The sequence below is a fragment of the Humulus lupulus genome, chromosome 1 (assembly GCF_963169125.1).
Source record: "Humulus lupulus chromosome 1, drHumLupu1.1, whole genome shotgun sequence".
Taxonomy (NCBI): Eukaryota; Viridiplantae; Streptophyta; class Magnoliopsida; order Rosales; family Cannabaceae; genus Humulus; species Humulus lupulus.
The window spans coordinates 176,288,604-176,301,486 of NC_084793.1; positions in this window are offsets into that span (position 1 = coordinate 176,288,604).

Sequence of the window (12,883 nt, forward strand, 5' to 3'; positions counted from 1 at the left end):
GGGGAATTTTAATAGGCAAGCCAACAACCCTTTCTCCACCACTTACAACCCAAGGTTGATGAACCACCTAATTTTTCATAGAGAAATAATCAAGGCCCTCAACAACAATTTTAGCAACCCATTTCTCAAGCTCCACCACAAGAAATGTTACAACCACTGATTTCTCAAGAGAAGAAAAATGAATTACAAGTTGCACTATTGACTTTGACCAACTGCCAGGCTTAGTTTATGACTGAAACTTGGTCATCCATTAGAAATCTCAATATGCAACAAGGTCAATTGGAAAATACGTTACAAAGTAGGAAATAAGGAAATTCGCCAAGTAATACTGAGGTAAATCCTAAGGACTAGTGCAATGTGATCTCTTTGAGGAGTGGTAAGGAGTTGGTAGAGCGAGTTGAGAAATCTAGCCCTCCATAAAAAATGGAGTCTGAAAAAAAAGGAAAGGTGGAAGAAAAGGTTAATGATAACCTTGATAAGAAGCAGTCACCAGTGAGTTTTGAGCACCACATCAAAATCCCATATCCTCAGAGGCTGCAAAAGAAGATGCTTGACAAGCAGTTTTCCAAGTTCATATATGTTTTTCAAAAACTTCACATCAACATTCCCTTTCCAGAAGCCTTCAAACAAATGTCAAGTTATGTGAAGTTCATGATAGAAATCTTGTCGAAGAAAAGGAAACTGGAGGACTATGAGACACTGGCACTTACTGAGGAGTGTAGCACAATACTCGAAAAGAAATTACCTCTCAAGCTTAAAGATCCGGGTAGTTTTACCATTCCTTGTACTATAAGGAATGTGGTTTTTGAGAAGGCATTATGTGATTTAGGGGCAAGTGTGAATCTGATGCCTCTATCTATTTATAGAAAATTGAAATTGGGAGAAGCTCTCCCTACTATCGTGTCCTTACAAATGGCAGATCGTTTAGTGAAACACCCAAGATGTATTATTGAGGAAGTATTGATGAAAATGGATAAATTCATCTTTCCTGTAGACTTTATTATTCTTGATATGGAGGAAGATGACAATATTCTGATTATTCTTGGGAGACCATTTTTAGCTACTGAAACAACGATAATTGATGTACAAAAAGGGGAATTGAAGTTGCAATTGCAAAATGAGGAGGTAACATTTAATGTTTTTGTTGCAACTAAAATTCCAACATGTTGTAGAGTGGATGTGATAACAGGAGGCGGTAGCAAGGTGGAAGTTATCAAGAAAAAGGTCATTGCTCAAGATGGTAGTCGAAAAGTGCGTAATCGTGTGAAAATGTTCTTTGGTGGGAAAGCTCGAATGTTAAATGAGTGGTGGAAAGCTCTAAAAAGTTGCAACATCATAAGACGGGCTTTTAATTATGACACTATGGCTTTTAAGGATTCGAGGGGTGGACTTGATCTGAGCTAAATATGAAGATGAACTCAGCGTCTGGCTAAATGACGTTAACGACAGCGCATTTGGAGGCATTCCAATCTTTTATTTGCATTTTTATTTAAGTTTTGGATTATGAACATTTTAATTTTAGTATTTCGAGTATTTTTTCAGGATTAATTTTAATTTTTTTCGTTTAGTATTACATTTGTATTGTTTGAATCGTTAAATTCGAGAAAAAGAAAGCAAGAAAGAAAAAAAGAGTAGGGTTGCGATTCTACTTCGAGCCCAACTCGTAAATTACCAAGTTCAATCCATATTAGCCACCACATTTTGGCTACCTGAGGAAGATGATGGCAAGGGTCCTTCATCGTGAGCAGTCTGAGTTTGTCAAGTCAGTTTCTTTTCCTTAGCTTTTATTTAAACATTGGGGACAATGTTTAGGTTAAGTTTGGGGGAAGGGTTTTAGTCTTATGTGTTTGTGTTGGTTTGTGTTGTTTTGTTTTAGTTGTGTTTTGTCTAGGTTGTTTAGAGTGTAGTTGAATCAAGTTGATAATGATTAGCCAATGACAATATGATTGAATGATATGATGTGTAAATTAAATGGGAATGAAGCTATAAAAATATGTGTGCTTGGTTGAATATTTCTTTCCATTTTTACTTTGTGCACTTAAATAATTGAGAGCTTAATCATGATTTTTTATAAATTTTATGTGATTGAATATTATTTATGCTTGCTGAATTTAAAAAAAAAAAATGAAAGTGTTGTTATCCTAGAACTTGTTTGCTTGCTATTTGAGACAAAATCCTAGATGATGCATGCTTAGGAAGATGATTTAGGCAATTCTTTGGAACGATTAAGCCTTTCAAGCCGACCTTTATTATTTAATCCTCAGTTACCCAATTTTGAGCCTAATATGATTCTTTTTATTGCTTGACACCAATTTTAAGCTTAGTTGAATCCTTAAAAAAAATTTCTTCCCTTTGATATACCATGAGCATATAAAAAGTGATTGGGGGATGGTTTGTATTGGGGATTTATATATGGAAATTTGTGTTAATAGTAGAAAAAAAATGAGAGAGAAAAAAAATATTGAAAAAGAACTACACTCCAAATTATAATATAAAGAAAAAAGTTTGGGTGAGTGTAGTATCATTAGAAAACAAAATGAAATGAATAAGAAAAAAAAATCAGTTTAGGAATTCTCTCTCAAAGTAAGAAAATTTGGGAAATTTAGGATTGTTTTTGGGGGTTGCAAGTTGATACAAGATTAATTTGTTTAGTTTGTGTGCTTATGGTATATTTGAGAATAAATGACTATTTCATCTACCTTTACCTAAGCACTTCAATTATAAGCTGTGAAAGTCCTATTGATTTATGAGAATGTGTTGTCTACATTAGTTGAGATTAGTAAGTATAGCAACCTTCTGAGATAACAAGTGATTAATTGATTGTAATGAAAAAAATTGGTGAGCATGAATTGATTTGAATGAATTTTATTTATTAATCACGATTTTGAGAGATTTTATTTTTGTTTGGACTTAAGTGAATTGGAAGAATGTTTTGACTGAATTTCTGGATTACAAGGTTATTTTCCTGAAGATTATATAAGTGTGTTAGTGAACATAGCTTGAGGCTTGATTGTTGTTGTTGGCTTGATTTAGTGGTGTTTGTTGTTTAGGATTTTAGTCGAGCCTATTTATTGTTGTGTTCTTTACTCGAGGGCGAGTAAAGGGTAAGTTTGGTGGAATTTGTTAGGTCTATTTTAGTACTGTTTTAGAGTAGGTTTTAAGGGTGTGTCTTTAATCTTTTAAGTTGTTTTGGTGCAGAATTATACTTGTGTTTTGTGTGTTTTCAGGTTTTAGTGATTACTCAAGGGTTGGTGTGGATGTGGTGTAACTAAGGGCTAATTCGAAGATAAATGGTAGATTTCTTGTGTTAAATAGTGTTTGGTCATGTCGGGGAAATTTAGAAGAGATCTAGGGTCGAAAGGAAGCTTAAAATGTTACTATTTAAGATGGAGCTATTTTGAGCCGTGACTCTTGAAGCTGGGACGCGACGCTGGCTAAGTTAGAAAGGTTGCTATACCTCTGGATTCTAAGCCGCGACCCTTCAATGCTGAGTTGCGACGCAAGAATGCTGGGTCGCGGCGCCATTGAAGTCAAAGGCTCCTCGACTGGGGCTTATCGTGCTAGGGCCGCGATGCTTTAGTCCGTACAACGTATGGAAATCGTATTTTTATGGGGGCAAGATGGTCTCTTTGTAGCGAATCGCTAGGGTTATTATAAAAACATAATTATGAGCGATTGAAATGTCTCTGGTCATTGGAGAACAAGAGGAACTTGGAGATCAAGATTGAGGAACTCATCAAGAGTTCTTCTTCTTTTCTTTTTTAATTTCTTTTTCCTATGTTATTTTCTGTATCGATGGGTGTTATGAATTTAGTTATGAACTAATTTTATTTTCTAGGGTTTTAATATAGTCTCTTGATACTTTATTATTAGTTAATGCCATTTCTATGATTTCTTCTTCTTTATTGTGATTTATTCAATTTGTGCTTAATGAATGTGAGTAATTTGACGTTGTTATTTGCATTGTTTATGAATTTGATTCAAAATCTGAGAGGTGAGAGCTAAATATTCTATAGTTAAATAGACATAGATTTGGATATAGGACGAGAGTACCTATATGATTTGTGTAGCTTTTATGATTTCTATTCTTAATGCTGGAATTTATCACATTGATGTAGAAGATTCACATATAGGCTGAGAGATTTATATATCACAACAAGAATATAGATTGTATTAGTAAATTCGCTATCACAATAAGAGAAAGAATAATGAAATTGTATTGATGAAGTAATAAAGTGGATAGCTGATGAAATTAAATACCCTAGTTTTTTATTCATCGAATTAATTTTTATTTTATTTTATTTTAATAGTTCATTGTTAGTGATAATTATTTTCTCTGTTCTTGATATTCTTGAATCTAAGTTTTATTAGCCAAATAGAATTAGGAAATTAATTATTGGTAGTTAATAGCAATCTCTGTGGGATGATACTCTACTTATCACTATTATTACTTGTCATACGATTATGTATACTTGCACATTGGAATTATCGCAACAAGAGACACGTGGCACCATTAATTGAGCTGGCATGGAGTGATGAGGTGGCAAAAAATAAGAGGAAATGGACTGAATTTCGGAGTAATTTCTAGAAGCAATGGTAGGGACTCACGTGAAAGGCAAGGAGAAGCATTTTTGGGACAAGAGGTAAAATGGTTTTGTACCCTAGCTGAAAGAAAAAGAAAGGACAACCTCCATTACCTAATTGAGCTTTCTTTTAGAGGGAGAAAAGAAGAAGAGGAGAAGAAGAGAATATTCATTACATCATCATTTTGGGTTATTTCTTCTCTTTGTTTGTTATTCCTTTCCTATTTTCTCTTGTGTTTTTTATTGATTACTTATGGACATATATGAATTTGTATTTGTGTTTCTTGATTTAGCCATGAACTAGTATTTTGAGGCTTGGATTATTAATGAACTCTATATCTTAATTGTAATTCCAAGCATTTTATTTTAGCAAATAACCCATTGTTCATTCAAATATGCTTATTAATGAATTATTGTTGTTGTTTGGCCACCAATGACAAGATATTGAGTTATATTTGTGCTGGGAAGTTTGAATATAATGGATAAATTTGAATGACGCAAGTAGATAATCTTGTAGATTATGTTTGTCAATAGCATAGGAATGTGTTATTTTCCTTGTGTAGCAATTACAAATTGATGCCTAAATCTGGATTCTTAAACTTGATTGGCATAGGAATATGTTTAATTAGGTAAAAGAATTAATATCATAGGATTTGGAAAATTTCTATGAACTTGTTTTGAATTCTTTTTAACTTTGGTAATTTTGCTGCAACAAAACGTACAGGTCATTTAGCAAAGAGAGATTTAATAATTCAAGCCTATTTCAACCAATTGATTTTATCTCATATTTAAATTGGCATTGTAGTTTATTTTTAAGCATTTTTAATTGATCTCAAGTAGTGTTAGTTTACAAAAATCAAAACAAATTAAATTGGTTAGTTTTGCAATTGTTTGGTAATTGATTTGTGCACTTAGCTGTAATTTGCAATCTCTGTGGGGGTGATCTCAAATATTTATCACTTTATTACTTGTTTTGTGACTGTGCACATTTGCACATAATTGATAAAATTAAATAAGAACTCTACTCGAGATTAAGATTGATCTACAAATGATCATCTTTTAAAGATATGAATTAAATATCTATGGAAAACAATAAGTTTATAAAGAAATTAATTCATATCTGTCATGTCATATATAATCATAATTATATAAAGTATTTTTATCAAGATGTCTATCCACATTAGTAATCTGAATCTAGATTACTTGCATCCAACTATATGCTTAGCAAAACCGTACAAGCAACCATTGATTAAAATTTTCTTACTTTAATATGTTGATAACTAATTTATTAATTATATATGATCTTAATTCTCTCGTACACATAGAAGATTATATTCTCATAAATGAATATGAAATTTTCTTATATTTATATATATATATATAAATTATTCAAACAATAATTTTGATAATCAAATATAATAAAATTGTACTTTTAGGGCACCAACCCTAACACAATCCACGTATACGAACTGTTTCAGACTCACACCGTAGTCTTTCAAGTCTATCCTCAAACACACAAGAACGTGTGGGCACATGTGATGCAAAAAGGCTTGATTTAAGCTCTCTAGAATTTCTCAACACATGGGATCTAGAGAGTTTGGAGAAGAGAGAAGGCTTAGGGAGTTTTTCACAAATTTTTGGTTTAGAAATTCCTTATTAAAAAATACATCATATGAAAAACTAGAGATAATAAACTATTTATATATCTCATTCAAAATGTGATGAGTTTGGATATTTTTATTTAATTATTATTTTAAACAAATTAAAATAATAATTAAATAATTAATCAATTAAACAAATTAACCATATTTTAATAGATTGAATTTAAAAAATTCAAATTCAAATCCCAAACACATGGTAGCTACCATGTGGGGCGCCACTCACTGTACAAGTGGCGTGTAGCACCCTATGGTACTGCCAAATTTTCTCACTTGTTTATTTAATTAAAATAAAATAATTTATTTATTCACTTAAAAAATATAAATCTTTTTTCAAGAATAAATATCAGTTAGTACATTACCTTAACTTATATTATCATATTAGAATAATTATCTTATACTAAGATAATATTAAACTCTCTCATAATATTAAAAAAAATATGATTAATATTAATTTTAACTAATATAAAGTATTTCAAATAAAAACTAATTATTCAAATAAATAAATAAATAATTACATATAATTAACTCATAATTATCACTTAGCTCTGGAAAATTAATTCATTTGCAAGTAAGTCATTTTCTCTATTAATCTTGCCTATGACACCTTTACTCTTGACAATGTCCTACAAAGACGACTCGGGGACCATGAATATATAATACTGAGTTTCAATAAACTAAATTATTAATTAAACTCTTTAATTAAATAATCTTATTTATTAACTCCATTATTACTCCACTATAAATATGGAAATTGCACTCTTAGTAATTATAGAATTATATTTGTTGTACCCCAAAATGGGCATGGCCTTCACTCAGCTAGGGGTACAACTAGCATATAAACACGTGGAAATATCAGGCGAGTAGAACATCTAGCTAGTGCTGATATGATCACTCCGAGTTAGGATTTGATAGCGTGACATGCAAGTAATATCCAGATCGCCTTTACGAGGGTCTGAACTTAACCTGAATCTGAGTTCGTACATTCGGAAATCACCAGCTCGTTGAAGGTGTTCAGCTCATGGAAAATGGATTATGACGCACAGTGAAGGATCCAAAAAGACTTGGAGGTCACTTATATGCTCATCAATGTCCAGGTTGTATTATACATTTATTGCCCGAGATAACATGAGTAATTTTCATAGGCAATTGTATCCCTATGTAAATGGGAATTATCTTTTGATTGTTTGCCATATTTATGCACACGGTTACCCAAAAATGTCCAGGAAATTCCATTATAAATATGAAGGATAATGGACAAGGAAAGGGAATATTTTTTGTAATATAGAAACTCTGCAAAAATTGTGAGAGAGTAATAATATTGCCTCATGGACTAGGTGGATTTTAACCACTGAACCACATAAAATTGTGTGTATAAGAAATTGTTCATATAGTTCATTACATTTTAGTAAATAACACTAATTTCTTTCCTATTGGATTTCTTAATTTGTTGTTGGCGAAAAATCGCGTCAACAATATTTATAGAGTTATTTCTTGCATTCCATTGATATAATCAATACATGTAGTTTTTTCCTTCAATTATTAGTTCGTTAATTAGAGTTGGTCAAAGCTTACCATTTTACCCTTCTAAATACCTTTTTTTTTTCCTTAAGTACTATTAATTCACTAGTGAATAATTAATCTATAATCATATTATAGATTTGAGGTCAATAACTATTTAGTGCCAGAATTAACCCTTAAGGGAACCAATAATCAATCTGTTAGAAAAGCTTGGATTCCATTATTGTAAAATCATATTTTTAGCCATTCATGTTATTAAATCTCCAAAACAAAAGTTACTAGCCTCATTATATTAAGAGACCTTAATGAATGAAGCAAATTGATCCAATAGACATGAACATGAATTCATGACCACTCAGGATTTAGATTGATCTACAAATGATCATCATTTTAGAAATGAATTAAATCTTTATGGCCAACGGTAAGTTTATATAAAGAAATTAATTCACATCGATTCTATCATATATAATCTTATTTATATAAAGTACATTTACTATGATGTCTATCCACATTAGTAATCTGAATCTTGATTACCCGCATCCATCTATATGCTTAGTAAGCCGTACTAGCAACCATTGATTAAATATTACATACTTTAATATGTTGTTGACTATTTCATTCATTATATATAATCTTAATTCTCTTGTACACATAAAGATCAAATTCTCATAAATAATATGGATTTTCTAATATTTATGAATAAATTATTGAAAAAATAATTACGATAATTAAATATAATAAAATTGTACTTTTATTTAATTAAATAAAATTGTCTTTACACATGCTTTTAGGGCACCGTGGATGCTAAAAATTCAGCACCGGTAAAGAGTCCACCTCTCATGCCTCAGGCCCTTGGAAGGTCCTAGGCAACCATGTTCGAAGCTCATTTGAACCCTCAAATTAGTGCTCAAAATGACCCTGCTCCAAATGACCACTTCACCGCGGACCCCCGTTGACATCCCGCAACCGTCTCGCTAGACCAATGTCTCGCCACACCTTGGCACACCCAACATTCACGAGGCCTCGCCTCGCCTCGGCGCGCCTACCAGCCGTACCGTCCGCGAGGCCCCTCCACGAGGCCATCTCGTGAGGCTGTCCGTGAGGCCTCGCCCCGCCTCTGCGCACCCCTGCTCCAGCATCCGCGAGGTCGTCCATGAGGCCTCGCCTTGCCTCTGCGCCCCCCCATCCGCAGTGTCCGTGAGGCCATCCGCGAGGCCCCTCCGTGAGGTCATCTCGTGAGGCCGTCCGTGAGGCCTCGCCTCGCCTCTGTGCGCCCCCATCCGCAGCGTCCACAAGGCCATTTGCGAGGCCCCTCCGCGAGGCCATCTCGCGAGGCCGTCCGTGAGGCCTCGCCTCGCCTCAGCTGCATCCTTGCTCCAGCATAAACATAGGCCCCGCTAATGAGGCCCTTCTTTACTCTCTTAGGAAGGTGTCACCAGCGGGGTATAACACCCCTCTGCTTAGCATACTCAAAGTTGTAAGTGTACTTATGTTTCACAAAATGAAAAGGGGTAGGAGCAAGGACATATCTCAAACACACGAGAGAGACCTCCAAATACGAAGCACGTGTATGGGAGCGTGTTGTACGACCAGGGGGAGCACAAGGACGTGATTCTGGGGTCCGTACTAGACAGGTATTGGTGGTACAAGTTAGTACCAATGGCAAAGGCACTACTTGTACGTTGGTGACCATGTGTCAGGGTCGACACCATAGCCACCTGCACCACTACGTCTGGTGCCACTCCTTCTGACACCCGTACTGGGCGAGTAGTGGAGGCACAATCAAGTACCGAAGTGGAGGTGCTCCCACCAACCCTGATCATGTACTGGAGACGACACCACTACCCCATAAACCACTCTCCTGCTAGTTTACTCATGTACCATTTGGTTTCCTGGACCACCATGTATCAGGGGCCATTAGAGCCCACTATAAAAGCAATCCCACTTCCACTTGGAAGGGGGTTGGAAAAAATACTGTAGCATCGCACCATAAGAAATACAAATTCAATTCACTATTTCTCTTCTGCAAGTGTTCTTTGAGTTTCCAATTAGATCTTTAAGGTTTTTCTTTTGATAATCTCTATGTTTCTATTTTTCTAATTTAACTTGGTTGACAAGTTCTCACCGTCAACAGTTTGGCGCTATCTGTGGGAAGGATAGATTGCAAGTCACTGTTCTTCCGTCGATTCTGATAAGAAAAAATGTTGCGTTGTTCGAAACGGTTGAGAGAGCCACGCGAGGTGGAAGTCCACCTTGACGGAGATCAGCTAAAAGCCTCCATGAAGGATGCTCCTCCACTTGCGAACATGGAGGCCCCAAGGGAGCCTGAGGTGCCCAAAGACGAAAGGGAGGCCTCGTCCCTGGAAGTCCCACCCGAGAAGGATCGCCCAAGGGCGGCGGCTACCCCAGCAAGGGGCGCTGATGAGTTCCTGCCTCCAAGGCCGCCGCAGGTACCAAACCCCGGTCGATAGGATCCAGGCCCATCAAAGTGCTAGGCTGACAAGCACCCTCGGGTCCACTCTGTGAGCTCGAGTTCTAAGTCTCAATTCTACGAAGATGAGATACGAGAACTTCACCGTAAGAATCAGAGGCTAGAAAACACCCTGGAGAACATGCAAGATGTGCTAAATGGCCTATTGCAAGGGAGATCACACGTGACGCTCCCTAAGGGGAAAGAGAGAGGCCAAGAGGGGGTAGAAACCACCGTCCCAGTAGACGAAGGATGGACCCGACTCTCCACTAGTACACCCCCCGGACGAAGCAGCATGAACGCCCTGGACCACCGAAGCAGCCCCAGGGCTAGGGCCGAAGACCAATGCTGCCCCTCGTAACGATGTCGAGGTCACCTCAGATCTACGGGAAGAACACAACAAAAAGAGGGTGGGTAAAAGGACCACACCCCCTGCGGTACCCCGGGGAGGTGAAGGGAGGGGGGATCCTAACTCATCCACGTTGAGAGATTCCTTGAGAAGAGGAGGTGAGACCTGGACACAGATATGAGAAGCCTACGGAGCAAAATCGTCACTGCCTCTGGAGGTCAAGCCTTTGAAGACGAGTTCAACCATGAGTCGCCCTTCATCAAGGAGATCCAAGCCATCCGGCTCCCAGCCAACTTTAAGGAGCCCAATATGACCCCCTACAAAGGAAGCACAGATCCAAAATACCATTTGGATGCATTTAACAATCTGATGAAACTGAGGGGAGTTAGTAGTGGAGCCAGATGTCACTACTTCGCTATCACATTGAAAGGACCTGCGTATGAATGGTTCAAAAGACTCAGACCGGGGTCCATCAGATCTTGGCAACAATTTTCTGATGAATTCCTTTAGCAGCACCACACCGTATGGGACTACACGATGCTAGGCACCAGCCTCGTCAATGTGAAGCGAGGAGAAAATGAGAGTCTAAAGAGCTAAATTCACATGTTCAATATGGAGGTAGCTAAAGTAGGGAGCTTGACCCGCAGAGAGCTAAAAATGTCCATCACAGCTGGAGTGCGCCCGGGAAGCAAGTTATGGGATAACATGCTCAAGAGGGAGGTCACAGACTTGGATGATTTCTACGAGCGAGCACAAAAATATATTTGCGTGGAGGATGGTCACGAGAGCCTCAAAGCTAGAGAAGGCCAGTCGCCCCCAAAACCTTCGATCCGAGAAAACCAAAGCGGTGCAAAGAAGAAGGGGGTCTATGAGGGAACGAGAGATGATCGACCCCGGAAGCATCAACACTCTGATGAGCGCATACAGGGCCCCTACACCTTGTACACTGACCTCACCCATGCGAGAGAGCATATTTTTGTTACGAACGCAAACTAGGTCCCTTTCAAAAGGCCCCCATCGATGAAAAATACCGGTCTAAAAGAGACCCCAGCAAGTATTGCCAGTATCACAAGGATATCAGCCACACCACCGCGAAATGCAACCATTTGAAGGTGGAAATCGAGGAGCTCATCCGCAGGGGACATTTGGGCAGATATGTGTGCAAGGAGAACCAGAGGCCAGACGAAGGAGCGTCCCCACCGCGGGCGCGGGAGGTGGCCTCAGAAGTATAGGGAGAGGTCAGGACCATCTTTGGAGGTCCAGGATTCGGAGGCGATTCAAGGAAGGGACGAGACAAATATGCCAAGGAGGCCAGACAAAGTCCACCACCGTGCGTCTTAAGTTTGGAGCAACACCCCCCCCCCCCCCCCCCCCGAAGAGTTTCAAGGGCGAGAATGACTCAATAACTTTCACTGAAGAAGATGCGTAAGGGGTACATTTCCCTCATAATGACCCCCTAGTGCTAACTGTCCAGCTTGCGAACATGAGAGTACATCGGGTCCTAGTGGATAATGGAAGCTCTGTAGACATCCTGCATCGTCCCGCTTTTGAGAAGATGGGACTGAGCGTCTGACACCTGAAACCCTGCAATACCTCCCTTTGCGGGTTCATAGGGGACTCGATACAGCCCCTAGGTGCAATTGAATTAGCCCTCACCATGGGGGAACAACCCAGGCAAACCACCATAATGGAAAACTTTGTTGTGGTGGATTGCACCTCAGCCTTCAATGCGGTATTAGGGAGACCCTCTCTAAGAAAATTGAAGGCGATAGCTTCTGTGTATCACCTAGCTATGAAATTCCCAACCCCTGGAGGAGTAGCATGCATGAAAGGGGAGCAGAAGGAAGCGAGGGGATACTATAACATGTCCCTCCGCACGGCCACAAAACCATCGGTGCCGATGGAAATGGTTGTGTATGAAGGCGTGATCCACACGAGTTGGACCCACGAGTTACGGAACACCTCAAGAAATGCTACTAGTGAGGCTTCTACACCCGGTGCAAAGAGAACCTATGTTTAGTTTGTTCCTTGTTATGTTAGCTTAGTGAGTAAGAATCAAAGAGGCTACCTAGGTAACCTCCCAATTAGATGTAACCCTTTTTTTTATATATGCCATTGTAAACCACGTGCTATGAATGAAACTGTTCGCAACTTCATGTGCTATTTTTCTCCTTTATGTAAGCATCAATCAAAGTGCCTGCCGAAATAAACTTCACCAGACACTTGGGGGGGAATAGTGGCCCGTGAAGGCAAAGCATACAGCAAGTAAGAGGATCCTAAAAAGGACCCTCTATCAGGAGGA